Here is a 6,238-nt window from a genome sequence, read left to right on the forward strand (position 1 = left end):
CGGCCGTGAGGGGACCGGCAAGGCAGCGGCGTCCCTTGCCTGACTCGGACCTTTGCCTCTCCTTCCAGACGCCGTCAGAAATGCTCGCGAGCTTTAGCCTCATCCACACGCCATCGGGGCTCCGGTGTTGCGATGGAGGCTCTTCATCGCACAGAGAGGCTGGAGTAAAGTTGCTTTTTTCGATGGAAAGCGAGTGGTAGGGGGTGAACCTTCTGATTCGCACGGTAGGGCTGTGGAGTCTCTCCTGTATGGAATCCATGCAAGAAAGAATGAAGAAGCAAAACATGTTTATTGTTGATTTTCAGGGGGGCTGTCTTCATTTGGACGTTTGATGGTAGTGATGGTGCCGTTTTTATGATTGGATGCACACGGTCTTTTGTGTATATACTCTCAGTGTACATATCATCAAGAATAAAAATATACACTTAGTGGTAGTCAAAGTTACTAATAAGCTATCAAATTGTATTAGGAAACAAATAAAAAAATATAAATTGAAAGATACAAGCAACATGGTTACAGTAATAAGTTGGAAGAGAGAGATAGTTGGAAGAGAAGAATAATAGTAATACAGTCTTAGTAAAGTTTTGACAGAGTTGTGGAAATTAGTTGTTAAGCAGAGTGATGGCATTTGGGGGGGAAACTGTCCTTGTGTCTAGCTGTTTTTCTTCATCTTTCCAGTTACCAGTGTCAGCAAATCTAATTTTGCCCTGGGGAGGGGGCATTCAGGGTGCAAAGTGCACAACCATAACTATATTCTGTTCAGAAGATGCTCGAAGGTGAAACTACAATCAAATCAAGACTACCTTTTTAAGTAGGCTTATGCACAGGACACAAATATTAGAATTGGGCTCTAGCACTGAGTTCTGTTGATCTGGATAGAGACTGGATCACTCTGAACAAGAATAGCATAGTAAATTATTGCAGAGAGCTGGGCCCTGATAATACCTTCTGCTTTGGCACTACAATAGTTGATTCCTAAGAAAGCATCTGAGCATATGTGCAAAACAGTTTTGAAACAATGACAGCTGCTACCTGGTTGTGCTGCCCTCTACCCCTATGGTGAGAGAAATGACACCAAAATCTTTGTGTCTTACTGTCAATAAAGAGCAAGGCAAACTGAGCATGGGTACAGTCCATGTTAGAACTTACTTTATGACAATAAGGGTGTGTGTGAAACATAGTTACTTCTATAAAGTAAATAGTAAAGTGCAACACAATCTAAAATAATTATTTACCTAATCTATGAGAGTGCTAATGTTTTTAAAAGGCCAGCCTTTCCCCATCTAGTTATATGAACAAAAACCTTAAGGAGTTAATCAACAGTGGAAATATTCAAATAATAGGAATAGTTCATACAATATCTTAAGTCCCATAATGGCTAAACCTGATGCATGAAACACAAATATACTTATTTCAAATACTGTTAAACTCCAACAGCCAAGTAGTCAAAATCCCAACATCTGAATTTCAGTAAAATCATCCCTTAGCATATTGCAGATGTCGAATGGCTGAGCCTATAGAGCATGGAAGGCTGGCACTTTCAAATTTCCTACCAGTGAAGCCCTCCAAATCTTGATGTCCTCACTCTAACAGTGATGCATGACATAAGGCTGTAATAGCATGTTTTTTTTTCCTGAAGACTGTAAAGAAAAAGTGTAAAAAAACCAAACGAATTTCAATATTGCAATGTCCTGGCTGTGGAACATAGATGCATGGGGTTAGATTATGTAGTTCTTTCCTTTACAGACAGACCATTAAATTTTATTTAAAAAGACAAGTAATCTGTCAAATCCCTTTTTAACTTTTGCTATTAAGGTGCAAATAATCAATGTTGGTACATTATCATTTATGAAGCTTTTCGGATCACAGTGAAATGACCGGCAACTTTAAAAAAGTTACCAAAAAAATTGCAATGCATTTGGCAGAAATCTTATGGCTCTCATCTACTGCAAATGGTGCATTTTTTGGGAAAAGTTTTGGTATTATAGACAAGATTATTATAAAGAAAATTAATATCTTTATACCCAAGTGGAAGAATGGGTAAAATCACACTTTGCAAGTATGTATAGAAATAATGGTAAAATATCATTATAGCACAAAACAAAGGAATAGCAATCAAACCTAACACATATACAACTAGGCCAGTGATGGTTAACCTTTTCCTGTCGGATAGCCCAAAGTGTGCCAAAAAAACCGCGTGCATGCACCCCACCTCCACACATGCATGCATGACCCCCTGAACATGCCCCACTCCCACAAGCACATGTGACCCCTTGCATGCACCCCTCCCCTCCACACATGCGCACATGCCCCCTGCACATGCCCCACCAGCGCACATGCATGGCAGAGACCGAATGACCAGTTGGTTGGCAGGAGGTGCATGTGCTTGCACGGTGGAGCTGAACTAGAGTGATGGCTCACGTGCCATCAGAGAGGGTGCTGCGTGCCACCTCTGCCACGTGAGCCATAGGTTTATCATCATGGGACTAAGTCCTTCAAGCTCCTTTCCAACTCTATTATACTGTTACTGTTAATATTTCTTGCCTGAATATTTTTCCTATTCTTAAATAGATAGAGGACTCTTGAAACAGCTATTCCCTCTGCTTCCATTAATCTAGACTATTCTAGCTTCTTAGAGATTCCAAACTTTAATCAGAAGCTTAGAAAATGTTCTTAAACCTCATTTCTTTTCATTCCAGGCCCAGCAATTTCTGCCAGAATACTCTCTCCAATTTTAAAAGCTCCAATCTCTTTTTATCCATATTCCATACATTGTCATATACCAGAATTACTATTGTCAGGATGCATACTCTTTGTCAAGCTTGTAGCATGCAGTACTGTTAATGTCTGTGAAGCAGGCACATTCACAAGTAGTAGAGTTCAATTGCTAAGTCATGACCAACTATTTGCGATCCCATGGACCGTAGTATGCCACGTGGCACGACATAACCGCGAATGTCAAAAGCGCGCCGACAACACCGCGGTGCTAAAACCACGATGTCAAAAGCGCGCCAACAACAGCGCGCCGACAGAAGCGCGATTTAACTTAAGGTAAGGTTTAGGGTTAGGGTAGGTTTAGGGTTAGGTTTAGGGTTAGGTTTAGGGTTATTTTTAGGGTTATGTTACAGCGCGCTTCTGTCAGCGCGCTGTTGTCGCACGGTTTTGACGGTGCGGTTTTGTCACAGTGCTTTAGTCACACACGCTTTAGTCTACCGCGGTTTTGTGGTGGAACCGTATGCCAGGCTTTCCTGTCCTCCAGTGTCCCCAAAATTCATATTCATTGCATCAGTAACTCCATCTAACCATTCCCCTTTTGCTTTCAATCTTTTCCAATATCAGGGTCTTTTCCAATGAGTCCCCTCTCATTAGGTGGCTAAAGTATCTGAACTTCAACTTCAGTGTCTATTCTTCCAGAGTCAGGGTTGATTTCCTTTAGGATTGACTGAACTCCTTGCAATCCAATGAACTCTCAGGAGTCTTCTCTAGGACCACAATTCAAATGCATCAATTTTTTTAATGCTCAGGTTTCCTTATGGTCAAACTCTCACAGGCATACATATTATCATAGTTTGGACTATACAGATCTTTGTTGGTGAGGTGATGTCTCTGCCTTTTAGTATGCTGTCTAGGTTTTGCCATAGCTTTCCTCCCAAGGAGCAAGCATCTTTTAATTTCATGGCTGCAGTCTAGGATTCTAGGATCTAGAATCTAGGATCCCAGTTTAAAGTTTTCATGGAAGCCTTCATGGCACAATTATATTTAGACAACACCTGTCCTGATATCTATAATATGCACAAACCTCAAGGGGTAATTATTAATTAACATTACCAGAGACTGGCTGATACAAAATTGTCTTGCTTGGCTTCCCATTTTTGAATTGGATTATGCAAAAGTAAAAATTCAAATTAATGACAGTATATTTCACAGACACATATAATTCAGTGTTGATTGCAGTTTAAGAATTGCTGAACAGATGTTTAAATATTGTGAAAAGCAATGTATATTTATATAAGCGGCATAATTATGAGCAGATGGTATATATATACATGGCCACAGTTCCTGACAAGTAAATACCAAGGACATGACAGATGGCAACAGTTCAGCAGCTAGTTCTTTTAAGATTTTCTCTTTTTATTGAATAATTATATGCCTATTACCATATAAAACCTTTTTCTACTTTATTCACTTTAGTATAATAAACAGAATAGCAAAACAGAAACAGTAACAATAGTAAACTTATTGGTCCAAAAGATAAGAATTAAAATATTAAAACAAAAGAAAAGAAAAAAGAAAAAAATCTCCCATAATCCTGAAAACAAATAGCAAAATTTAACAAATAACAATGCCAAAGGGATTAGAGTTAAGGTTGAAACAAAAATCTAACCTATATATAGTGAGCGTTTTACATAAAATACAATGTAATACTATATTGTAATCAGATAGAAAAAAAAGAAAAACAATATCTAGTGCCACTATATTATTGTGAAATATCGTAACATCTTTCCCAAAGATATATTGTTTAATATTCTAAACTTCTAAAAATAGAGATGAACTATGGTTCAAATAAGCATATTAGTATGAGTCATCACTAGGTTCACGGGAGCCTATTTTCTGAGTAAATGCATCTAGAATTTCAATTTTAGATTGAACATAATGGGACTCAGTGATACATTTACAATTTATACAGTCCTCTGAAAATCCCATGTGATTACTCATCCAATTAATGACATGTGAAACAAATTTTGTTTAGATGGCCAGAATGACATTAAGTGTTATAATACCCACTTCAAACTAAGGTAAAAACTCCTTTGTGGAGCTACTTTTTAAAAAAAGGAAAATTCTGGTCCAAGATGTATTTTTTTTATTGCCTAATGCATATATAGTTTATAAAAAAGAGCTAGGTAAACTATAATACAGTAATTCAGCACCCTTTCTCATTGTAGAACAGGCTAGCATCTGGATCATCTCTGCCCATTGGCTAGTTTCAGCCGAGACACTAAACTAAAATTAGCCAACCATGTTGTAGACAAGACACTAAACTAAAATTAGCCAACCATGTTGTAGACAAGGGTGCTGTCCCAGCTCTGTTCCTTTTTTCTCAACGTGATCCAGCTTATTCATTAAGTGGGTAGTTTTCTGAATCCAGAAAACTGGATTCAGCAAACACCCTTAAGTTAAGCATGGGCATCTTATATGAACTGCAAACTAGGGCATACAAAACCTTTGTTAGACCAAAACTTGAATACAGCTTGTCTGGAATCCGCACTGTATATTGGACATTAACACAATTGAGCAAGGCCAGAGGTATTTCACAAGAAGAGTACTCCACTCCTCTGCTCGCAACAGAATACCTTATGCCACCAAGCTTGAAATTTTTGACTTGGACAATTAAAAGCTACGCCGTCTACAATCTGACCTAAGTGTAGAACACAAAATTGTCTGCTACGATGTCCTACTGTTATTGACTACTTTAGCTTCAATTGCAATAATACATGAGCAAACAAGAGATACAAACTTAAGGTAAACTGCTCGAAACTCGATTGCAGAAAATACGACTTCAGCAAGAGTGGTCCTTGCCTGAAACCCACTAAATGACTGTTGTTGCATGCTCAAACCTCCCTAACTTTAACCTTAAATTGTCTTACTGTTGACCTCACTCCATTCTTAAGAGGTCAGTAGGAGTGTGCATAAGCGTACCAGCGTGCCTAACATCCCTGTCCCAAAGTCCCCATTTGTACCCATTTCCTGTGTTCTTATTCAGGTTTATTCTTATTCCTGTTGTTTTGTACGTGAGTGACAAACTAATAAATAAATAAATAAAATAAACAATCACTAAAACGAATAAGCAGGAACACTTTGAGAAAAAAGGAAGACCTCACGAATCCAGCTTTAAATTACAAGCTACAGTATTGGGGAATTAACCGGCTAATTAGGAATCTTTCTGGCTTTGCTTCAGCCTCGGGAACTACCTACGATGCAAAGCATGGGCAAAGCCGGTGGCCAAACCACGGGAAAGAACTGCAACTGCAAGAAGTTTTAATCCGTAATCTTGTCTTTAAGGACGCGGGATCGCGCCCCAAACACTCCGTCTCCTCTAGAAAGGCTCCCTCTTCTCCACCGCTTCCCTCCCGTCCCCGTTGCTTGCAGCAGTGAACCGCCTTCCCGCCTTGGAAGCTCTTTTCTTAGTAGCTCTTTTCTTGGTTACGTCACGATGATTGGCTACGATTTCTTCTCAACT

The sequence above is a fragment of the Thamnophis sirtalis genome, unplaced genomic scaffold (assembly GCF_051295495.1).
Source record: "Thamnophis sirtalis isolate CommonGarterSnake01/CBP01778 unplaced genomic scaffold, rThaSir2_p1.2 scaffold_5, whole genome shotgun sequence".
Lineage (NCBI taxonomy): Eukaryota > Metazoa > Chordata > Lepidosauria > Squamata > Natricidae > Thamnophis > Thamnophis sirtalis.